Source organism: Equus caballus, chromosome 1 (assembly GCF_041296265.1).
Source record: "Equus caballus isolate H_3958 breed thoroughbred chromosome 1, TB-T2T, whole genome shotgun sequence".
Classification (NCBI taxonomy): Eukaryota; Metazoa; Chordata; class Mammalia; order Perissodactyla; family Equidae; genus Equus; species Equus caballus.
The window spans coordinates 83,748,465-83,774,560 of record NC_091684.1 but is presented as its reverse complement, the minus strand read 5'-3'; the positions used below and the strand labels follow the sequence as shown (position 1 = coordinate 83,774,560).

General features: G+C 38.2%; 1 protein-coding gene across 14 annotated transcripts in view; it reads left to right on the top strand.

The window, feature by feature from the left end:
- Nucleotides 1–26,096, top strand: part of CHRM3 (cholinergic receptor muscarinic 3) — a 453,733-nt gene that overhangs the window by 284,593 nt on the left and 143,044 nt on the right. For 2 of the 14 annotated variants that reach the window (XM_070263628.1, XM_070263826.1), the window contains exon 5: nucleotides 4,337–4,442. The exons of the other annotated variants lie outside the window; for them this stretch is intronic. The gene's annotated coding sequence lies outside the window, so the exon portion shown is untranslated. The remainder of the gene's footprint in view (nucleotides 1–4,336; nucleotides 4,443–26,096) is intronic. 14 annotated transcript variants of the gene reach the window in all.

Sequence of the window (26,096 nt, the reverse complement as noted above, 5' to 3'; positions counted from 1 at the left end):
ATTCAGGAAATGGTGATATCATAGAAGCTAAGGCAAGGGAGAATTATAAGGAGGAAGTGGCCAATGGTATCAAATACCGCAGATAACATTAGTAAAAACTGAAAGGTATTCATTAGATTTATCAACTAGGAGGTTACTGATTACCTTGGAAATACCAATTTCAGTGAAAAACTGTTAAGAATTGAGGGCATATTTAGATTTGTTAAGAGTGAATGACTGACTGAATACACACTACATTTTTAAGTAGTTAGACCATAAAAGGAAAGAAAAAGAGCAATATAACTAGAAGAAGAGAGAGGCTAGATGCAAAGAATTTTGTCAGTGTTCTTGTTTGTTTTGTTTTGAGCAAGCTATGTGCAGTGGTGGCCAGACCTGGTGGTCTAGTGCTTAAGATTTGGTGCTCTCACCGCCACAGCCCAGGTTTGTTTCCGTGTCAGGGAGCCACACCATCTGTCTGTTGGTTGTCATACTGTGCAAGGTGTGTGTTGCTGTGATGCTGAAAAGCTATGCCATCAGTTTTTTAAATAGCAGCAGGGTCAGCCATAGGGGACAGGTTTCAGTGGAGCTTCCGGACAAGACAGACTAGGAAGAAGTACCTGGCCACCCACTTCCAACAAAATTGGCCATGAATACCCTATGAATAACAGTGGATTATTGCCTGATATAGTGCCAAAAGGTGATAGGATGGCACAAAAAGACCAGGCAGGGTTCTCTTCTGCTGTACACAGGGTGTCTAGGAGTCAGAATCAACTCAGCAGCACTAACAACAACCATGTAAAATGGTGTCCTGATAAACCAGCTCTGGGGGATGAGGGACGGACAAAAAGCCCTGATTTGTAACTTTTGCCCATTGCCATGGTGTAAATACTCCCACCATGGCTGAAGCCAAGCTACCAGTGTAATATTTCTGCATGCAAATATGAGAAGAGATACCTAGAATCAGCTACCAGCTCCAGCGCACCACTGCATAGAAACCAATGGAATGAGAGAGCTTGAAGGTTTGTGTGAGAAATGAAATATCTAATAGAACAGATAAAGAGGGGGAGGTAGAATCAAGAATAAAGGTGGAAGACCAGCATTGGACAAGAGAAAATTAATCTCTTCTAATTAATTGGGAGGCAAAGAGTTGGGTTGGACAAATTCTTAGAGAGGAGAGAAAGTTGACTAAGTTCTCACTTCAAGGGCTGTTTAGTAAATTAGGAAATGGGGATGTTGCCGAGAATGAGGAAGTAGTGATTGGTATATGATATTGCATTGAAAGGAATAGGCAAAGCATGAAAGAAAAGTAGATGTGGTAGGATAATTGGACAGTGTTGAGGTCCCAGTGATGTTGCAGACCAGGGCTTTGTACCAGCACCATTCTGTGGGTCACAGGATTTTTCCAGAACTTGGTAGCACAGGTTTAGGAGCACAGAAATAAAATGATTGCATTGTTCTTGGATTGAAATCTTGCAGGAGACTGTGGAGGGAGGGCAAGAATTCAGGGAGTGATGGGTACTGACATGAGAATGTTTAAAGTGATAGGCTATGACATCTAGGATGTCATAGAGACATCCCAGAGAGAAGAAAGTAGCGCTAAAGACAAAAGAAAATGTTACTTTTAAGAGAGTGAAAGTCTTAATAACGTTGTAGAACAGATATTGTATAAATATGAAGTTGAGAGAGCTGAAAGATGGGGGAGGGTGCTGGGTCAAGAATATCACAGAGTGAACAAGTACAGAGGTAACAGAGTTTTGGGTGGCTATGAAGGTGACTGGCTGAAACAGCGTGGAGGTGAAGGTCATTACAATGAGTAAGGCAGGGCGTTGGATGGTCATTCAAAAGGACAATGAAATCACCCAGGATCTTGGATTGGATAATAAGACTTTGAACCATCTGCCGAAGTCTTTGTTAGATGTGGGGGCGGGGCTCCCTGGATTTAAGCCATTTGCAGGGAGAAATGGGATATAGCTGAACGCTGTGAGCCTCAAAAGGGAGCGTGTTTTGAGGAGAGTGGAGAAATAATGTTTTTTAAGGTGATAATGAAGAAAGTTAGCCAGTGGGTCCTGAGATAGTAGGGATTGTTTTTTTTTTTTTTGAAATGAAGCGCCTGCACTTTAGAAAACATTAAGAGACACAGGGAAGAGCCCTAATGCAGCTCAGTTTGGAAAGTGAGAGGGGCCGGCCTGGTGGCATAGCGGTTAAGTTCGCACGTTCCACTTCTCCCCGGCCCGGGGTTCACCTGTTCGGATCCAGGGTGTGGACATGGCACCACTTGGCAAAAGCAATGCTGTGGTAACATCCCACATATAAAGTAGAGGAAGATGGGCATGGATGTTAGCTCAGGGCCAGTCTTCCTCCGCGAAAAGAGGAGGATTGGCCGTAGTTAGCTCAGGGCTAATCTTCCTCAAAAAGAAAGAAAAAAAAGTGAGGGAAGCCAGCTGTCTCTGAAGATGAGAAGGCGCAAGCTTTTGGTTTGTTGGAGTGTTTGTTTGGGTTGGTTTAGGTTTGTTAGTTTGCTTTGATTTTAACCATCCACACAAGCATATTTGAAGAATATGTTCCAGAAGATAGTTATGGAGTGATACTTTAAGGAACAATAGTTGAAATATCTTCGGCTCCAGAAAGACATTAGTGTTCTTAATCACATTTGTTTTTTTGCATGAAAAAGTTGCCATGTGTACCTCTTCCAAAAAAAGAAAAAGTCAAGTGTAAGATCTGGATGAATTGTGAGGTTCTCAAAAAGCAGTCTTTAATTCATTCCTCAACTGCAAATGAATAGGACCCTGAATAAGGCTTACACATGTGCTGGACCTGTATGCTTGAGGAATAGCCACTGGCCTTGAATACAACCAATTGTATTGACTTTGTTATGCTGGCACCAGGAGAGCATAGAACAGATCCTGTTGAATAACAAGAGACTTACTGGACATTTCAGTATCACAGAGAGGAGTTGGGACCATTTGTTTGGCAGAAATTGAAATATTTTTCTTAACAGACAATTCCATCACCATTGGGAAATCCCAATACAGAATTTAAGAAGGGACATACACATTTATCATTGTTGTGTTAGTGAGCAGTAATTAATAATAGTTAGGGGTTTAGTTAATTGGTTAGGGATTTGAGTTACGTTTCTTCAGATCCAAGCAGTGACCTATGTGGTAAAGTCCTTTTGTGGCAAAAATTTGGGTTGGGGGTGCTCCTATCATTTACTTTCTCCAGACGCGGTTTACTCTTCTGTGCTCCCTGTCATTTCTGGCTTAAACATTGTCCAGGAAATTCACCCGCGGTAAACAAAGAACCAGCTCCCTTATTTGAGTTTTATGCTTCCTCCTAAAATTGACATCCCTTGGGGCAATGTCCTGAAATGACTTGTTTGGTTCTAGCTAAGTGGTAGTAATCTGTTTGGACTCCAGCAGTTTATCAAGCAATCTCATTGTATGCCATGTCAGTATATAGAGTGACATAGATACAACAGGATAGGGAAGTTGGTTTTTCTACACTTATTTCTACTTCATTTGAAACATGGTTTTCTGTACAGACAAGTAAATGATATAGGGGTAAGGGAAAGAGTGGCAACCACAATATTATTTTGCCAGAATCCTCATGTTACAGTATGAAAAAATGCTGAGAAAGATAACAGTGTGTATTATAATGTTCCTTTCAAATAATAGCAAAGCTTTAATCAACTGATACACAGACCTACTCAGGATTGAAATGCAGCTTACAAGGGTGAACATGACAAGCGGTTCATTGAACACTGCACAGAAGGTAAATGAAGTGTATATTTTCCAATCACAATTGGAATTTTAAGTGAGTGGAATGGAATAAACTCAGTTTGGAATTTGAAATAAATTCAGCTTGGAATGTGTCTTAGAGACCAAGGTTTACACAAGAGCTATACAAACCTCTCAGCATGAAACATGACACAAGGTGAAATTTTCCTGGCATCTTAGAGCCAGATATGGATTTCTGAAGGACCAGGGCACAGACATTTGGCCAAGAGCTATTTGTTTTCTACTTGGGGAAGGAAACCTAGGCACTTATTTAATACCCTGGGCCAGGAGTAATATTTCTCCTGGTACATGGAGTTGTGTACCCTTTCTCAAAAGGTGATATTTTGGGTTTGGTGTTAGTAATAAAATATTTTCATCAAATTTCCATGTTTCTTTTTCCTGATGTCTGCTTCAATCGTTCTAAGTAACTTCATATATCACACACAGTTAAACAGCAAAACTGATTAGGAAAAAGGAAAAGTAGTTGGAGAAAACACAGGAGTCCACCTCCCGAAGTTCAAAAGTCATCACTAGGAGCAGTTTACCTACCTTGTTACCAAAGCTATTTTCTCAATTTATAGGTTCTCATAAGCTAGTAACTTTGCAAGGGAATCATGAAGAAGACTAGACTTTGCATGCAAAGCTGAAGAAGCAATTGGTAACTAACAATACATCCGTTTTTTCAAGGTAAGTTTAAGTCCCAAGAAGACTTAATCTGCATAGTTGAAAAACTTATGTATTTCTTAGCTTAGAAATACTGTGGTATTTGTGGCTGCAGCGAGGTGCAAAATGCTAGACTCCAAAAAGAAATCACCTGTAGATTAACACACTGGAGAAGGGGTATGAATCAAGCATAGTGGAGAAAATATAAAGGGTACAGGGCTGTGGATTAGGCGTTCATAGTTAGAGCTTGAGCTTTTCAGGATTGACATGACGTGGGTGAGCTCCGGGAATGCAGGCTGTGTTGAATTAGTAATCAGGTTTAGTGGATTGCTTGTTCGGAGTTTATAGTTGTTTGGAGGAGTGGAATTAGTCCCTTGTACTGCATGTTACACTTTTCCACTTTAAACAGTAGCTTGTGATTATTTGGCCCTCGTTTGTGTTCAGGTAAAACCAAGATAATGCCCTATAATTCAGCAAATATTTGTTTTCCTGGCAGTGACAGACCTGCCAGTATTACCGTTTCAGGGGCAGTTCTGCAATGTTTACAGTTTCCACTGCCCGGAGCTTTCTGTATATTTATCCCTGGATTAGACTCAATGTAAGCAGATTTTATCAAGCTACTGGGTAATTCTGACCATTTCATCTGGCGATTTTAGTACTGTATTGTTGCAGCTGACCTGTATGCGTAAGGAATTACTGGGTCACCAGCTCACGGAAACGCGTTTTGATTATGATCACACTTTCACATGTGTCAGTTGAAGGTAAGGGGGAAAAAAGTATTGCATGATCTGCTCTAACACCAATTTTAGTTAAATAAAAGTAGGATTTCAGGCATAGGCCCCCAGTTGCATCTTCTTAAATGTAAGTTGTAGTGCAGCGATTCAGTGTAGAAACAAGAGGTCTTTGAGGAACAACTGAAGGTTCAGATGAAGCAATCGTGTCCTTCAAACCACATCCTTCCTGCTGCCTGTGGGAAAGAGGTGGTATTTGTGCTGTGCTCTGAGCACATGCAGAATAGATCTGTGTGTATTTCCATAAATAAAAGGACATTGTGTGTGTTTGGCACCTGTGATGGCAAGCGCCGTTGATTGCTTCCGAAAGCTTTGTTCCAACTCCAGGATCAGCAGGATTTTTAAACACTGAACTAGGAACTGGGCACTAAAAATACATTCACAGGAGACCTGTGATAGCATTAAGTTTTGAAGAGCGGGGTGAAGACTTGCAAACTGTGTTCTAGCTGTGTCATTACTCTAATTATTATTGTCCGAGGGAAGGGATTTGACATACCGTATATGTAACTTGCAGACTAATGAGTCATGTTGTAGTAACATTATGAATTACTGCTTGTTGTTTCAATGAGAATGATCCAGAATATACAGAATATGAGTGTGTGTTTTGGTAAAACTGAAAACTTTGCCCTATTTTCTTTGCTTCTGATGTCCAATCATGTTCATAAAGCAACTGGCAATTAATGATTTTGTCATTTATTCAGAGACAAAGTAGCACCCAATAAAAAAAGTTTACAGTAGAATTAAAAGTTGTATTAAGAAATAAGTTTGGGTTATTAAAATGAAACAGTAATACTCTTACTCCGTTTGGCTCCAGCCTTCTCAGTGCACAAATCACGACCTTTCCGTGTTGCAAATAGTTACCAAGTGAGCAAAGAGCTAAGTGTGAGCGTATTTTAAATACTCCTAATATTTCCAAAAGCTTAATCCCAAGCCTTGGAGGGTTTTGTCTATAGAGAGATGGGAAGTTTGAGTGTGTTCTTTTTTTCTTTTTTAGATTTTCTATTACGTGATTCTCCAAAGTTTTTACTATAAAGTGCATAAGCAGACATGATTTGAAGGGAAAAAAAGTCTTATGGTATTCAATTTGGAAAGCATGAGTATCGTTAGGTCCCCTTACATATGACCAAGGAGGTCATCTTCTTGAATATAATGAAAATACAGACAGGCGAGAGCCTCTTCGGTCTATGTGATTGCACTTTTTTTCTATATGAATAAAAGTTCATTCTTTAAACATCAATGGCAGGGAGAGATTTTGTTGAGAGGCAATATGCACTTTTAAATTTTATTTGTTGTTTTATTTACACTCAACTGAAATAGATTTGAGAAGAATATATGTTTATTTAATCTCCGTAAATTATTATAATATGGGGATTATCTACTGTGAGATTTTAAATAATCATAATTTTATTTAAGTGATCTGATTAAAGGAGTCCTAAGTTGGAGGACTGGAAATGTGTTAAAAGCCCAAACTCTGTGCAGTGTAATGATGCCTAGTTCTCGGAGAACCCAGCATGTGTTAGTTCTTAGAACAGACACAGTAAAAGAGCACCTGTCTAATTCTGTGAGTGAAATTCTCTTTAGGGGGAATGCTGAATAGAGAAGATGAGCTTAGTGACAGATGAGAAAGAAGCGTCCTTCCCCAGTTCACCTGACAGCGTGAGTCCCCTTCCCCCAGTGCAGATAGCTCTACTCACATCAGAATCCCAGGTATTTCAGGATCAAGTGCAAGAAACACATCTAAATGATAAGCATGGCTTTAAACCTTATGAATGCCATTTTTATGGAGTAATCACTAATGTTTTCAGGGCTTCTAAAACGTAATCAAGAATGTGTAACCCATGGATGATATAAACGCATTTCATTAACAGTAGTCCAAAGTTTCAAACTGAAAGTAAGTCAAAATAGAAGTTTATATTTTAATGAGATACAGAAAAACTACCTTCCTAACTGATTTTAAAAAATGAAAAAAATCTCTTACATATTGTCAGTCCAAATGAAGAACATTTCATTGAAATGATTTCTATGTTGAAAATTCATCATGGGATAATCAAAATGTATTATCTTCCTATGGTATGGGAAAATCAGAAGTATTAAACCTATAATCTGGTTGGGGATTATGTGCACTCATGTATTAAATGCACTCATGAAACAATTGGAGAAAAATATAAACAAGACAAAAACTTATGAAAAAATAAATGTTGCAGAAGCTGAGGTAGGGAAACTGGGAGATTTCCAGGACAAGGTATTTTTAAGATGAACCTTGCAAATGGGTAAGATTTGTCACCTCAACAAATGATAGGGAAAGGCATTCCAGACCATGAAATCCTAGAAGAAAATGAAAAATAATTAATTTTCACATTCAGCTTTTGGGTCAAGGGACAAGCATTTAGATACAATGCAACTTATTTGATCTTCTCTTGCATAAATCATTCAATTTCTTTAATGTTCCAGCCAAAGTCTGTGAAGCTCTGTAACCACTTGATTTTGCCAGGCGATTTATAAAGATGTAATCACCTGGAAAATGCTAAAAGGATTGAGTGAAGCCGATTTTCTTCCACTCTTGTGAAATGTGCCTTTGTTTCAGTCAGGTTGACTTGATAGCTAACAAAACAAAAAGAACCAGACGGACACATTTCTTAACGCCCATTGGCCATATGCTTCTAACCACTCACAAATACCTGGCTAGCTGCATGAACAGATATTATTGCTACCCACCCCCCGATTTAAGTATTATTTTTACTAACTTACAAAAACTTTCTTCTTGCAGTTTAATAGTACAAAAGACAGAAAATAACAAAATCTGGAGACAGATTCTAGTCTTGACGCTATCACCTACTGGATTTGTGGCTTGGTCAAGCCATTTAACATATCTTCAACTTGGTTTTCCTTCATTGAGCTGTTATTCATCAAGCACACTAAGCAATACAAATGCATTGTCTGCAGTGCAAGTGTGTTGGAGTTAAGAATCTTCAATATTTAAATATAACTTTGTAAAAATAATACATTTCATTTAGAGCTAAATTAACAAATGAAACAATGACATTTGTGATGATCATTCAAATGAATTTTCTAGCCTAGAAAGCTATGCATTTATTGTAAGAACGTTCATAAACATGATAGTGCTTTGTTGAATCTCATATTTCTTTTACCTTGGTTTCTTAAGTATGAGTACGTTCCGGGGTAGATGGACAGCAAATATCACTTAAGAGACTATCAAAAATCAAAAGAGAGAGAAGAAGATGGGCACAGATGTTAGCTCAGGGCCAGTCTTTCTCAGCAAAAAGAGGAGGGTTGGCAATAGTTAGCTCAGGGCTAATCTTCCTCAAAAAAAAAAAATCAAAAGAGAAATCAAAATCAAACTAGGCTTGGTTAATTGTGTCATCGCTATATTAATTTTGTTTTGATTAAAGCTTAACAATTCCTTATTGATGCATATTTTGTGCCTAGATTAGCATTTGGAGTCAATAGAGACTTATGAATTTACTCAATATCTTCTGCTTTTTCTGTTGTTTCTTCCGTGTAATGTGAGAAATATTGCTGAGTTGCAATGTCAATGATATCTAAATCTGCTTCTTTCATGAGGAAGAGGTCATTACTTCAATTAATTTAGCTTTATATACAGGGCATCATCACTCAGTTATTTGCTGGAAATACTAAATACATGAAACAGTTCCCTTCAGTAAACATAAAACAGTCTGAAGGTAATTTCTACAGATACTTCATTATGAGGATAAAATAAAGTGTTTTCTAAAATATAATTGAATTATAGCTCCTATTTTTAAAAATTTTAGGGTCAATATTTTCTTGAAAGGTCGATAGTATATCTTATTTTTAATAGAGATGATATGAACAGAATTAGATTTTTTTACTTTTTTGGACTTGCTGTTTTCAACTTTATCTTCAAAATGCATGAGGGATTGGGGGCTGGCCCAGTGGTGCAGAGGTTAAGTTCGCATATTCTTCTTCAGTGACCCTGGGTTCCCCGGCTCAGATCCCAGGTGTGGACCTCCGCACCACTTGGCAAGCCATGCTGCGGCAGGTGTCCCACATATAAAGTAGAGGAGGATGGACACGGGTGTCAGCTCAGGGCCGGTCTGCCTCAGCAAGAAGAGGAGGATTGGCGGCAGATGTTAGGTCAGGACTAATCTCCCTCAAACAAAACAAATGCATAAGGGGTCCGTAAGGACTGGCAAATTCAACACTTAGGTAAATGTTTATTAAGCTTCCTTACTACTATTACTAAACTATCCTACTACAACGTATACTAATAATAACTACCATATACAGAACAACTTGTGTGTGCCAGCCACAGTGTTTGGTACTTCCCATGCTGTATCTCACTACGCCAATCATGCATAGGATGTAAGGTGATGATCCCTGTCCTTTGGGGTAAATTGTATGAGATGTTTCTAGAACTCGACCGGGAATTGCTATGGTCAATGTGACTGACCCAGGGCTTACACGGCCTTTCTTGAGGCCCTCCTCTTCTTACCACTTAGACTCTGCTGATTCTAGAATTTAAATATGAGGCCCCAGGGTATAGACCAGTAGCATTTTGCATACTTGCAGGACCAGCTCAGCTGAGTGCCAAGCTGTGGAGCTTGCCAAAAATCCAGGGGCTTTCACCACAAAAAGTCATGAAACAAATGTCAATTTATGAATGGGTATATTTTGGCCCTTAGTTGATATTCACTGAAGCCAAGCTGTACAATCTGTTACTCTCAAATATGGCTGAAAACCCATATATCTTCTTGGATAGAATCTATCCAAATCAATATTGGCCAAAGTCAGAAGTCTTGCCTTTGTTGGCCATGTTGTAGATGCTAGAACAATGACTTCATGGCAAGGATGTTGACTTAGGAGAGCATGAATACATTCCAGTCCATAAAAACCTCCCTAATTTACAGAAGTATGTGTTGTGCTCTTAGTGGAGTACAGTAAGTGCAATTCTCTTTTTCAAGTCATTTGTTGATAAGACACATGGCAAAGCCCAAACAGGATGCCTGTGGGGCTGGCATTGGCAAAAGCAATCATTTTCTGTAGTATTCTTCAGATTGAGCTGTTTTATCAGCACAAGATATGTTAGTGGTTAAGAGTCAATTTTAGAATTATGAATTAATGGGCTAAAGTCCGGGCTTTGCCATTTATTTAATTGCATATGCTTTGGAAAGTTACTTAACCTCACTAGATTTTAGTTCCCTTACCTGTAAAATGTGTGTACCAGTGGGGCTGTTGGGAGGATTTGTGAGATTTTCCATGTAAAGTGCTTAGCACAGTTCCTGGTACCAAGAACAGATTTAATAAGTGCTAGTGTTAGAGTAGTTTATAATAATGATTCACCAATCTGGCATTTTCTCCACGTGGATGCGCCAAACATTTCTCAAATATAGCTCCTTAATCTTCCTCCCCCTGATCCATTTGTGTTTCTGTGTGTCATATTTCAACTTTTCACCAAATCATCTAAGCCAGAAATTCTAGTAGCTTGCTCTTCCTTCCCTATCCCCCACATATACTCGTTACCACGGCCTGATGATTTCACCATCTGCATGGTCATCGCTCTATTCCATTTTCTGCATTCTTATACCAGTGCCTTATTTCAGGTCCTTATTATCTCTGGACCTGATTACTAAAGCAGCCAATTACTTATATTCTCACAATTACTCTGGCCTTACCTTCCCTCATCTCTCCATCCCCAGCACCATTCTCCAACAACACAGTTCACTGTGCACTCTTCCTATTGCCTGTGCCTGTGCAGCGAAGCATTTTACGATGGCGTCGTCTTTGCTCTAGCTGCTGCCTCCCTCTCTAATGTAATTTCCTTCCACAACTCGCTTTGCACTTTGGAAGTAACTTAGAAAATGATTTTTTAAAAATTATTTTGCTATTAGAAAAATTCTAGCTTTATCATTATCTGCAAAATAATGGAACAACATATTTTCTTTGCTTTTGTGATATAATACTAGTCTACTTTACCAAATGATTATGCCGTTTTTCTACCGTCATAGTTAAATTGAAGCTTGGAAAATTAATATTAAGTAATAACGTAAAGTCAATAAATTACTGATCATTTGTTTCCAAAATATTATAAGTTCAATGAATGAAGGTGTTAGGAAGAAATATGCATGCATAAACTAAAATTAAATATATTTTTACTTAAGATAGATGCTGATATACCAGAGTAAATATTAGAGTAATTTCTAAAATATACTAGAGTATATATTTTTTATATACTACAGTAATTCCACCCTATGCAGCCTGATGTACTTTTTTGTTTCTTGTTACTGGACATGCGGGTTGTTTCTATGGATCTTCATCCTTTTTATGCCGAATATCTCAACTACATAAATAAAGTTAATATAGTTGCCTCATCTATTAGACTTTAAGCTTCTTGACAAAAGGGAAACTCTTAGAAGTGTGAAGTCCCACAGTACTTAGAAAAAGCTAAACACTTTGTAACCAATCTATAAATGTTTGTTAATTGATTGATTAAAGGTCGGATCATGAATCTTGAATTATTCAACCAATAGGAATGAGAATTTTTCCTGTCTGGCTGAATACTTTAGAAAGACTCCTTGCCCTAAAATCCAGGCTAGAATTTTCAAACTATTTTAAGAGGATAAAGGTGGATTGGGTAAAAAAAATGGCTGGTGATTTGAACTCCAGTAAGTAAATATGTAGCTTGATTAGTTCCCCTTTTTAAAATTTATTAAGCAATATTATAAAATATTACTGAAAACACCAACACAAATGTCTTTAAACTCTTCCATACTCCTATAGTCTAGCACAGATGTCAGCAAACCGCATCCCTCAGGTAAAACCTGCCCCACTGCCTGTATTTATAAATAAAGTTTTATTAGAACAAAGCCATGCTCATTCATTTGCATGTTGTTTATGACTACCTTTGCACTAAAATGTCAGACTTGAATATTTGCAACAGAAGCTGTAAAATAGAAACTCGCAGGCTCTTTAATGAAAAGTTTGCTAAACCGTGATCTAGCATATTAGCTCTTCTATTTTTTTTTGTCTAGATGTAGTTATATTAATATGTAATTTGGGTGCTCTGTGAGTGGTATATGTTTACCTACATATTACAAATAACGTTCATATTGGCACTGAACTTTTGAATTAAAAATGATGGCAAATTCATAATATCCATGGAGTTAATGTGCCATATATTACTAAACTAGGCCCCACTTGTGGTCCATTTAGTTTTTTTCTACTTTCTTATATTTTGATTGATTCTGACTTACCTTTTTAAAAATATGACTACTACGTACTTTAAAGTTCAAAGTAGCTTCTATATCTGGAGAAGTCTGTCAAGTGGTTGTGGCAGGTTTTAAGGGATGCAACTCACCTTTATGGCCTCAGCACTTACTTTCCTGATTCTCCACAAGATGAACGGTAATATCTCGTGGACAAAACACTTGGCTGAAATCAGTGGGCAGTAATTCTGTTTTTGATGGTGTTTAAAATCCTGGACAATCTCTGTTTTCGTTTTCCTTCTGTGAAAACAGACGTGACGGCAAATGACTTACCAAACCAGCTCCCAAGAGATGATGTGCTGAGGAAACTGTGTGTTTGTGGGGAAATAAGAATGCTTTCTTATTTATTATTATAAGGTCAGCATCTCACAGTGCCTGACAGGTTGCAGTGCTTATTGGGTGTTTATTGTCTAAGTTAAGAATGATTCAGTAGAGAATTTTAGACGTTCTGGAAGCCCACCAGAACACAAGTTAAGAGTATAGCCTCCAGAGGGAGCAACCCTGGGTTTGGATCCTGGCTCCACCACTTACTACTTCAATCACTTCACACACAGGAGTTAAACTCTAAGCCACAGTTTTGTCATCTGTTTGATAGGGATAATAACAGTGCCTATTTCATAGAGTTATTGTGAAGATCGAATGGTAAAATACAAATACAACACTAACGACGTACTTGGCACATAGGAGGCTCTCAGTAAATGTAAGTTATTAACATGTATTAATATGGATTTTAAGTGAAGAGGTGGAGACTGTTTTGAAAGGAATTCTTCCTGGAAGGTCTTCATCCTCTGTTTGGATATAATTGTAACTCTGAGTAGCCTGCCCCTGACCCCAGAAGAATGAATATTAAAATGTTCTCTCATTTCAAAATGTCACTTTCATAATTTCTTTGCCAATTGAACCCTCGACACTGGGGCACTCTCTCTGACCTTTTTTGGTATCACCAATTGTTTAAAAGTCTCTATTTAATTTTAAAAAGCTTTTGGGCTACTTTTCCTTGATGCTTATTATAGGTTTGGAATCGTGTGCTATAAAAAGTATTTGGCTGTATGGGCTTTTATAATGAAAGTAATTTAATTGGGCACTCTGCCTCCACAGATCAGCAAGGGTCAAAATGACTTAAGAGTACATGAGAGAAGTATTACCTAAGGGGGAGAACAAAAACAACCTCACCGTTTGCTTTCAGCACTGAGTTATGTGTGCTTCGGTGGGTCAGTGGCGAGTTTCCTAGGCTGCGTATTTGCAAACCTGCTCCGCTGACAGACAAGTTCTCCATGTGTCCTCCTAGAGCGGACAGCTCATCTCCCCACATCTGTTTTGTCTGTACCTGCACAATTTGACAATCCTGGGACAAGGGCACCTGAAATACACTACCAATATGCTTACTCACTACTTTGTCAGGAATCCTTGCCACCTTTGAAGTTTCCTTGTTGAACTTTTCCAAGATTACACTTGTCACTCTGTCAGAGTACAGGAAAAAAGTACCCTTTTTAAAGAGGGAATACCCCCACCAAGTTAATTTACATAACCTACTTCTTTGTCACACAATATCAGCAGGTTTCTAGAGCTAACCACCTCTTTACCTGTTGTTGGTAAGGGTTTCCCACAGTGGAGCAAAGGCCGTGCTTCTCTCTGAATACACACACGCTTCATGTCACCCGCGTTGACAGAAGCTACATTTAACATTAGTGGTCAGGGTTACAGGCTGTTTAAATGGGATCAGGATGTATGAGAATGAGACTGTAGGGCTTCTGGCAAAAATCCTGGATTTCTGATTTATGTAACATTAAGATAGACCTATTTTGTGGTCAACTCTCTGGTAAAGGAGGTATGGTAGAATCAGTGATTAGGGGAGAGAAAAACTAGAACACATCATGTCCATCTGTCAATTTTCGTGACTCATTTTAGTTGACTAAGTCTTTTAAATCTTTTAATCTTTGTCCCATTTTTTATAAGTTCACAACAGTAGTTCACTAAGTATTATGTAGATAAATTGCTTTCCAAAATAATTAAAATAGCATTAATTGACAAGTCTCTATATAAAATGAAGCAAAAATATTATATTTCTTTGTGGTTGAAGGTGGTGCAATTAACAGAATAACTTTGTCCTTTCCCTTTGGTATATTTCCAAATCAGAATGGAAATTTTGGGCACAAAGTCTCTGTCTTCCCTTCCAACTTTGACTCAAGGGTCTACTAACCCTTATCAAGCAGGCAGGGTCTCCACTGTATCTACACACACACACACACGCATACACACTCATATATATCCTTTAAGCCATAAAAAAGACCATCATTTTTGTTATAGGTGAACCAACATGGATTCATTCATTCATTCAGTCCTTCATTCAGAATGATTTGAGTGCTCATTGTGTTTTAGGCGTTATCTGATCAGCAGCTCTCAAAGTGTGGCCTGTTGAGCTCTGTGTGTTTTCAGACCCTTCTATGGAGCACATCAGGTCAGAACTCTTGATGTTGTAGTAAGATGATGTACACTGTGTTGACATTTGCACTAATGGTACAAAAGCAATGTAAGTAAAACTGTGCTGCTTCCTTAGCAAAAATCAAGGCAGGGACACAAAACTGTGCTGGTCATCGTATTCTTCCTATCCCTCCCCCACACATATTTCACTTAAGAATGTTTGTGATGAAGCAGTCGGGAAAAAAAGCAATTTTGTTAAATCTTCATCCTTGAGTTCACATCCTTGTAATATTCTGTGTGCACAGTGTGAGGTTTGCCTAAATTTCTCTTTCCTACTCAAGCATAATGTTTGTCTTGAAAAGAAAACCCTGTGTGCTTGTTTCAGATACAAGCTAACCTAACCCCTTTTTTCATGGAACACCATTTGTACTTGAAAGAACCACTAACAGACAAACTCTGGTTATTCAGACTTGGGTATTTTGCAGATATTTTCTCAAAAATGAATGAAATGAGCTGTCACTTCAAAGAAAATAGTTGACAGTACTTGCTGCCAATGGGAAAATTTGAGCTTTCAAGTAAAAATTAAAATTTTAGAAAAACTATATCTACCACTATGAGTTTGACAGCTTCATAATATTTAAAGAGTTTTCTGATGAGGCTGGTGGTGGTACTAATTACTGTGACTTTTCAGTATTATATAAGGAAACATTGAAATCTGGAAGATCTGCATAACTCAGTGAACTGATCTTTTAAAAAAAATGCAAGATGCCACAAAACTATGCATAGTAAAAGATTCATTCAAAATACAATGGATTTTAATATAACATAGTGTGAAAGTTTTATACATATGTTTTTTTATTCCACATTGCATTCCATACTTAAAAAACTCCTACTGTTGAGTTTGAGTGTATTTTCAGAGTAAAATACACACAATTATCTGAAAAATTTATTAAAATACTACTCTCCTTCTAACTATATGTGTGTGTGAAGCTGGATTTTCTTCATGTATATCAACCAAAAATCATTATTTCATAATGGATTGAATTTAGATGCAGAAACAAGAATCTGTCTTCCATTAAGCCAGATAGTAATGTGATTTGCGAAAATATAAAACAATACTACTCTCACCAATAATTTTTTTTTCTGAGGAAGATTAGCCTTGAGCTAACTGCTGCCAATCCTCCTCTTTTCACTGGGGAAGACTGGCCCTGAGCTAACATCCATGCCCATCTTCCTCTACTTTATGTGTGGGACGCCTACCACAGCATGGCGTGCCAAGCAGTGCCATGTTCACACCTTGGATCTGAACCAGCGAATGCCAGCCACTGAAGCGGAGCATGCACAGTTAACCGCTGCGCCACTGGGCTGGCCCATCTTACCAATAAATTTTCGTTTTAGAAAATACAGCCACTTTTCAATAAAAATATGTTAATTCTATTAACATGTAATTGGCTTGTAATTATTTTTAAAATTTTTAGTTTTAATTATTTTATTTCTGATTTTGGTGAGGAAGATTCACTCTGAGCTAACATCTGTTGCCAATCTTCCTTTTTTTTCTTTTTTTACCTGAGGAAGATTAGCCCTGAGCTAACATCTGTGCCAATCTTCCTCTATTTTGTACATGGGTCCCCACCACAGCATAACTTGACAGGTGGTGTAGGTCCATGCCCAGGATCTGAAGCTTCAAACCTGGGCTGCCAAAGCAGAACATGCCAGGCTTAACCACTATGCCATAAGACTGGCCCCTAGTTTTAATTTTTAATATGGTAAATATTGATATATTTATATATATATATATAATTATAATTTCATAAGTAAAAGCTCTTTGGTATACTCAATAATTTTAATAGTGCAAGGAGGACTTGAAACGAAAAATTTTGAGAACAAGCCAGCCCTGGTTGCCTAGTGGTTAAAGTTTGGCACTCATCGCTTTGGCGGCCCAGGTTCACTTCCCAGTCATGGAACCACACCACCAGTCTGTCAGTTGCCATGCTGTGGTGGCAGCTCACATAGAAGAGCTGGAAGGACTTATAACTAGGACATGTAACCATGCACTGTGGCTTTGGGGAGGGAAAAAAAGACGAAGTTTGGCAACACACGTTAGCTCAAGGCGAATCTTTCCCTGCAAAAAAACAAAAAGCAAAAGATTTAAGAGATTTAAAAAAACAATTTGAGAATGAGTGTTTTAGGTACGGGGAATGCAGAATCAGAGACACAGCTTCCACCTCACAGTTTAATACTGGAAGTAGAACAAGGTGTGCAGCCATTTCATTTCATGTGATACTGAAATAGAAGGAAGGAGGCAATGGGCAGAGAAAGGCAGGACTTCCAACGCACACAGGTAGGACAGGGAAGGCTTCTTAAAGGAGATATCACTCTATCTGAGTCTTAAAGTTTATCTGAATCTTGAAGTTTATCTGGATCATGAAGTTCAAGTACATGTTAGGCCGATAAGGAGAGAGTGGGCATTCTTGTAGACAGAACAGTCCGTTCAGAGAAACTGATTATAAGAGAATATGCTATGTTCTGGGAACTGCAAATTGAGGTTGCATGAGTGAGCCATGGGTGCCGAAGCTGGAGCAGTAGAACTTGCACATGGTTCTGACCATGGGGGAGCAACTGAAAGATTCCCATTGTAGAAAGATAACTGTAGAGGTAGTGTGGAGGCTCATGCAGGCATTGGGAAAGACTGGCAGAAGGAGAAATAGCATAGGACTCAATTGCCATGACCTGAGAGAGGACTGATGAAAGCCCGTCCTAAGGCAGCAGCAGGGTGGAGATGGGAGAGAATGAAGGAGTGGGTTTGAGCAATGTTAACTAATTTATAGGATTTGGTAGCCCAAATGAATGCAGAGAATGATGAAAAAGGAGAAAAAATATAACTTTAAGTTTTTGGCTTAGGTGGTTGGATAACAATGGTGCCATTCTTTGAATGAGAAAAAAGGAGGGAAAAATTGGGGGAAGGGTAGTGTTGATAAATATACTTTAACATTTTGAGCTATATACGACTGTGGATCATCAAGTGGAGAGAGTCAGTGAGCAGTTGAATGTACACATCTGTTAAGAGAAACACAGAGTTTAAAAAAAGAATTTGGAGGGGCCATCAGTATATAGATGTCAGCTGAGTCCACGGGTCTGCCTGAGATCACTCAGACAGTGTATATAGGATGAGAACATAGCAGGACTGTGGATATCAATGTCGAAGAGATGAACAGGGCAAAAGGATTTATATTATAAATGATATTGGCTATTGTAGTACATGTAGTTGTATTTAAAATAGTTTTGTTTTCAACTTTCAGTTAACCTAAGGTTGAGATTAAGGAAGATCCCAGTTGGTGATCTGTTCATAACTGAAGAATTCAGTGATTGATTCTCTGTCACACGTAGTTTTTATTTGCTTTTAGTATATTGATATCTATGTACGCTTTTGCACGTGAGTGAGAATAAGGGGGAGGGGAGGCAGAATAGGGGGAGCATAGCCTGTAGCGAAAGTGAATGCATAAGAAAACTGAACATTTTCTAGTACAAATCTTCCCTTTTTAAATACCTGGCAGCATTTAGATAATTTAAAACATTTTCATTTTGGTTTAGACTCAAATGCATCTTTTGCCAACCATTTATGATCTATAAATAGCCATTAAGATTGTTCCCTCAAAAACACTGAAAAATCTTTACTGTTAGCCTCAATGGTTTGGCAGAAATGATGGCCCAAAACTGAAAAATTAACCAGTAATTAGCCATATGTGCTTGTGTTTTACATTTTTAAATATATATTAGACTGCTTTATGAAGATTTTGGTTCTAGAACATGAAAAGTAAATGTAAACAATTAGGTCCAAACTCAATTATTTAGCAACCTTTAAATTTTACTTCTAGCTCAGAAGAATCTCTGAGTCTAGAAAATGCTCAGTGACATAGCCATGGGACATAGCTTGCTTGAGCAGAGGGCTTTCTTCTGTTGATGTCCTTGGTCGGCCCCCAACCCACAAACAGATGAAATTCAGTGATTCACATGAAACCATTTACGACACATCACATTTAGATAATCATAATTAATAGCTCATTTTGTTTGATTAACTAGGTTAACTTTATTCAAAAAGAGGAACAAATGTTATTTTAACATTGCTTACATTCTTAGAAGTGGTATTTTCCCTCCAGATGTCTCCATTGTCTAAATACCATTTTATTCAATAAAGATTTTATGGCAGCTTATCCTTTCCTCCTCTGTTTTCCTGGTCATTTAATCAAGTTGACCAAATTCTTCTGTTCCCCAAGCTCTCCACCTGTTTAAATTTACCTCTCTATGGCCTCTAATCCCACACCGTACCACCAACTACCTCAGTCAGCTTGTAGCCAAAGTGGAGACTGGATCCAGCTCCAGCATCTGGACAGCTCCCCAAAGTATGCTTGGTAGGAAGAGACTCCAAGGGCAAGAAGGACGCAGAGAACTGAAATGAAGACTCCAAGGGTTTCTCCACTGTCGCAAAGAATTGTGAACAATTGGAGAGAATTGAGGCAAAAAGTACTATTAACAGTGGGCAAGTGGCTATTTGTAGATATGTACCCAACATATAGTATACATCCAAGAAATATTTTACTTCTATTATTATTATTATTTAGTCATTTTCAACGTAGGGAGTCTTAAGTTAGAGACTAGCAATAAATTCTTGTTTTGCTACCAGCCTTAGTAGATGCACATAAAGGTACAGTGTTTTTATCACAAAGCACATTTATTTTCATTTTAGAGGAAAAATCTTGAAACAAAATTGAAGGATGAGAACTAAGTAGGAAATTGGGTTGGGTCAAGAAGTAAACTTAAATATTAGTTTAAGTATGGCTTCACTACATTTTCCTTATGTAGGGAAAGGTTAAAGGAGGTAAACTCTTATTAAGCATCTATGATCTGTCAGACATTGCCAGGGCCTTTACAAATCTTATTTCATTTAATTCAATTTAATACAAAGCATTTCCTCTCTTATGCTTCTTCGTGTAAGATATTAAACTGTACTGAACTTGATTCTAGATGTTGTGAATCCTAATTTTATTTTTATTTAAGCAGTTTTTCAAATGACAGAAATTATTGTACCCTGCAGACTTTTCATGCCCTTACACAGGCAATAGGTTCTAGTCAGTTGTTAGTTATTTTCATCCATGACATTACTGTTACCTCCATCTCTGGCTCTGCAAAGCAAACTTTTATTCATGAAAGGCAGCCAACCTAATAGCAATGAGCAGCCCAAGCATTCAGATTTTGGTCTAGAAAAACCATTTGCCATCTAAAGGAAATAATTCCTCTTGGAAAAATAGCTGGCTCCATTCTAGGACAGGAAATGTTCAGGATGAGCCAAGTATCTTGTTGCACCAACTATGAGGAAGCCAAAGACTGCTGGGGTCGTGTCAAGACTTGGAGCCAACTTGAATGGACTTCCACTCGTGGGAAATGGTACCATTTGAAATCAAAAACTCTATTCCCAAATAATTGAAACACGTTATATGTATTACAATTTCATGCATTTGTGATAATAATATAATAAAATTGGTACTTTTAGAGAATGCTAGGGACTCAACTCAATATTCTTAATACTGGTAAATAAAGGAAAATATCAAGGATTTTTTCTGCCTTTCCCTTGCAAACTGTACCACAGGTTGTACCAAGTCATTGATGAGGGAAATTTTATTTTTTAGAAGAATTCCAGTTAATAACTTGGAAGACAATATAAAGTTAGAATATCACCACTTTTTAACCTATAAGTGAAATAATGAATCTGGACAGTGATCATCAATCAGTGCCAAACCATTAGCAGAAAAGCTGATGGAAACTTACACATGATAAATAAACCAGGATCTTCAGCAAAGAGGGGAAAGGGGGGGGTCATAGGTTGAAAAAGAACTAAAGCCAAATAAATACAATGTGTGGAACTTATTTTGACCCTGATTTGAACAAACCAACTATAAAATAACATTTTGATATAATCAGAGAAATGCTATCAGTGAGCATTAGGGAAGCTTTGTTCAGTTTTTCAGTGAGATATTGGTATAGTGGTTCCATATCTGGGATTTGCTTCAGAACAACCCAAGATGGAGAGAAGCAGGTGGGAATTTAGATGAAATAAGATTGCTCTATGTTGTTGAAGCTGGGTAGTGGAGTTCTTTACAATATCTCTATGTTTGCGTATGTTGGAAATTTTCCATTATTTAAAATAAAAATAAATGTTTTCTATTCCATAGAGTTTACTCATTTGAAATACAGGGCATTCATATTTGCTCCAAAAGGGTGCTTATAGTAGAACAGAAAAAAGAATTATCATACTTTTAACTAACTTATTTTTGTAGGAGAAAAGACAGACTGAATATATGTGCTCAGACACAAAAATATAAACCTTTATTATAAAATCAATGTAACATGAGTTTATCATCTCTAATGTCCCCCTGGATGAGATCCCTGTGGCTGATGGCAAACTACAGTGGCCCTGCTTGGGTCTTCTTTCAAAGCAAACATCAAATAGTTTCTATCACCACATTATAGATGATGCTGGGTTGCTTCATGCGTAAATAGGGTGTTCAGAGCACATTGCCCGTGCCTGTTTCCTGTACTGCCAAATAATTGTGGTCAGCACTGTCTATCTGCTATGACTATACGTTTCATGTAGCTGACAAGTTTTATATGAAGGACAGTTTTTCCCTGCTTTCATTATGCTTTTAAAAATGATAAGCCAATTTAAAAATCATGGAATAATTTTGAATGCTTTTGTCAAAACAAGTCACTGTCAAACTTTTCTTTCCCAGACAGAGATTCATTACTTTTTGAATCAAATAAAAGTGGTGAATAAAAACAATAAAAAATAAGTGAAGCAGTATTTTGGCTAGAGGTATAAGTTGCTGTCACATTTCTTTTTCTGACAACCTACATAGTACATCATTTGATCATTACCTCTTGAGGACTGAATTTGCTTCAATGACTTCTTTTCTTCTTTTGTCCTTGAGAACGTGCCACCCAGAGACAACTGCCTCCCCTAAGATGAACGCGGACAAATTAACATTATTATATAATTTACACAAACAGAATACAGCAGAAAAGCAGTGCTGCTAAAATAATTCAGCAGCTGAGACCACACAGGAGGATTTCCTTCGAGATGCATAGATGTGTCATCATGTTTGCTGGTCACATCCTTCACCAATGAGGAGTACTTACTTCTGTAAACACTATGGACAAGTAAGGTGGTGACAACCTGATCCCCATCTTTACTCCCTCCCTTCAGGGATATTTGAGCCTTGAAGGCAAGGGGAACTAAACCAACACCAGTGTGATGATATTCTGGACTAAATGATAGAAGCTAGTAGAGACCATTCTCTTCCTGTGCGCCATGTATAGCTCTAGTGCTTTTTATGTATCCACACCTTTAATCTTCACAGAAGTCCCATGAGGAGGGTATTATTTATTTTTGTAAATATATATGTCATATGAGGAACTGCTGGTATAGGAAATAAGTTACCCCAAAGCCTACAAGCTAGAATGTGTTAGAACCAGGATTTGAACTCTGCAGTCTGAGCTGAACCCTGCACTTTTAATCTCTACTCAGTACAGCCTCTTTGAGGATGAATAGGTTATTACTATCCACTAAAAAACAAGGTATAGTTAAAAACATAGCCAATCACCAAATAATAAAAAATAACAAGAATAATAATTTAAAACTTGTTGATGTATCATTATTTAACTCCATCTCCACTTTAATACTGTCCCAAACACAAATGACACCACTCTGAATTGCATTACACATAGGCACATTGCTGTGGAAATAAAGGATTTATTTTACAATATACTATCAGATGTTGAACCTAGTGACTGTCAGATTAATACAAAATGCTACAGATTTTCTTTTATATCATAGATTTGAAACTCCATCTCAGTATTTTCTTTTTGAAATTTTTCCAAGATTAATTGCTGATCTTGCTGATGTTAGTTCCGTAACAAATGATGCCAATAAAATTCCCATTTCCAGCATTGAATTGGCGGCACTGGGTTGTTAATGTTTTGTTTCCTTAAACATAATAAAGTAACTCGTAAAGAAATTGTTGTAAAAATGGCTGCAACTTGGAATGCACTCAAAACATTCCAGTGGGTAATCACAGAAATCGATTCTCTGCTTTTAATTTAGTTTTGCATGAAAGTTCAGTCTTGCTGAAAATGTGCGAATACACTTATATAACACATTTATATTTGTACAGAATTATTGCTACTGCAGAAGTATTTTTAAATAGTTCATTGTTTGGGGTTCATTTCAGGGATTTTTTTCCCCAAAAAACTAAATTTTGGGCAATTAAGCATATATTCCACAATTTCCACATGCATATCACTTCTCCAATATGTCACTCTAAACTATACATATTGAGAATGATGTGCCTGAGTCTACTTACAACCATTAGTCATTCAGGGTATATTTTCTTAAGTATATTATTTACCAGAATTTTTTGCCACATTTTAATAAAATAACTTTTATAATTTAATGTTTGTCTTCTATCACCATGACTAGTGGGTATAGCCACTTTGTAATGATCTCTTTGGGTAAAATGAATTTTCCGCAGAAAATCTGAGCAATTAACGGAACTTAAATCTAACCACTGAATCCAAGATGAGTCATGGAAAGAGTGATAATGTTACTGTTGGGAGGATTGCTAGAAATCATTTAAAAACAAAACAAAACACAACTACCCATAGGTACAGGTGTTCAGTGTTTCAAATGCCACTTATCAAAGTCCCAAACACACGGTTAAAGCTAGAGCTCTGCCAAGTAGCTTTGACCTTGCTTGTTTTTTCCAGGTATCCTCTGCTCCTCACCCTTGAGATACAACTGCTTTTTTCTTGCATATTTCTCTCAGTGCTTTTTGCGTCTTAGACCTGGCCCTGTGGGTTGACCTGGGGCAGAGCAGTGTTTTCCAGAGCACAGCTGGCTCTGTTCACCACGCGATGCTGCTCTCTCCCTCTGCCTTTCTCACTCTGATGCCATCTGTAGCTGTAGGATCCACCTCTGTTTGTACGGAATTAGGGAAAAGCTGGATTCCTCAGCGTGCAAGCATCCACGCCCCATATGGAGAGCCTTGGCTTGTAGTCAGTTCTGGGCTTAACAGTAGGTGCAGCGGGTGATCCCAGCCAGCCAGATGGGGATTATCCCAGGGTCAGGCTCAGAGGGCTTTTGGGAGCCAGGGATTGTGTGTAAATGGAAGATTGGGGATACACTAATCCCAAGGCGTCTGAAAAAAGAAAATGTTCCTCTCCTGGGAAGGTGTGACTGATCTTGGGTGGGTGGATGTGATCAGTTTGTTATTAGAAACCTATTAGTTAGGTGTTTGGACATGAGGAACGAAATGAGAGAGGGAGCAAAAGGCCAGTCGAGGCAGATCTGTGACTTTCTTTTCCTAGTTCCTGTGCGATGGGAACAGAAACTGAAAATCGACCACTTGGCACTCTCTCTGCTCTCTCGCAGGGTTTGAAGTGTGTCCTCAATGCACTTGGAAAAGTACTATGTAAACAATAGGTATTATTCTAGGAGTTGTGTACCTATTAGAAAAGGACTGAAAAAGTGCGTCCGTGTATGGCCCTGGAAAGGAGAGGCTTCATGTAAGACTTGTCTCTGAGGGAGAAGTTTCGGCCACTGCTAAGCAGGGGACATGTCATGTCTTTTCTGAGGCTGCTCCTGGGGGACTTTCGAACTTTTCCCCTTTCCTTTCTCACCATCCCTACCTGTTTCCACAGATTTCAGTCATTTTGTTAATGTTCACTACAGGAAGCACCTAAGAATAGACTTGCTGCTCCGAGCAGATTCTATCTTGGGACATGATGGGTGGAGAACAGCCAAGAACATTGTAGCAAATAGGTGTCCGGTGGGGCTTTTCAATATTCTGTATTTGACAGGGCACAGTAGCACCAGCACGCATCGGCATTGGAAAAATGCATTGCCCAGTTCTGTTTGAAAGCTCCCTGTCATTTCAGAAGCACTTGAAAATGGGCGGGCACTGGGCTTTGCTGCTGCGTTTGCAGGGCCTATTAATAGGAGTTCAAGACTTGTACTTGTATTGCCCTTTTTATCTGAGAAAAAAATCCAAAAGCTTTTCTCTTCCAGAGCAGTACCAATCAAGCCAGCTGTAGCAATCTTTCAACATAACATCACATAGCTGTTAAAACTTTAGTCAGGCGAGCTAAATCACATTCACTTTTAGGCAAGGTACTTCCTTTGTATGCAAGATATTATAGAATTTATATTGAATAAAGACGGTGAATGCCAAGGTTCCCAACCCAGCCTGGGAAACAGCCAATTCAGCTCCAGCACTAGGGCACTGTTTATTCTGAAGAGCTGGGCATCACGTTATACACCCGGATAGCCTCAGTCACGTGCTGGAGGATGTATATGTATATATTGGCTTGTTTTAAATACTATGCTGGAAAAAAATGGGGCATGTCCCAATCATCTCAGGGAAAATAGTGAATATGATATCAAAATACTTCGTGTCTGTTTTCTTTAGCAATATAATATTTTTTAAAGATTTCTCTTGTACTCCGCTAGCAGGTGGGTGTTTTGCATCTGGAGGCCAGTTGACTTTGCTCCCTGTCCTGGTGCTTAACGGAAGAATGTGAGCTGCGTTAGGTGGGAGAGCTGTCCCGGGGGATGTGCCTGTGCGTGGGGCTTCACTTCACTATGGGCATTAATGGAGTCAGTGTGTTAGCTGCTGACTCAGAAGAGGGGTGGGGAAAGGAAATATTCAAAAAGGGATGAAGCACAATAATAGAGTTGTCGTGGAGAAAAGTTAGCCTGCTAAGAGGCATTTAGGTGTCACTTTCTGTCATACTTCTTCCTGTCAGGGAATAGGATGTTCTCTAGTCCAGGAATTTTAGAGGTTAAAACTGAAGCTAAGAAAACTATTGTCTTTCAATACAACAACTGGGAATTTTTTCAAAATAATACTGTATAGTGCTTTGCCTAGGATGTGAGGAAAAATTATGTCTTTTTGCCTTACCATTGTTTACTGATTTTCAAAGCCGGAAGCTTGGAATTTTGACAAGATGTTCTAGGCTCAATTTGAGCTGCTTAAGCAGGAAACATGAATGCTATTTGCTCTAAGGTACCGCTGGCTACCAAGGAAGTTGACACTGAGGATGTTTTTACAAACAAGCACTGAGGTGAGGGTGGAGGCTAAATTTAGTTAAATAAA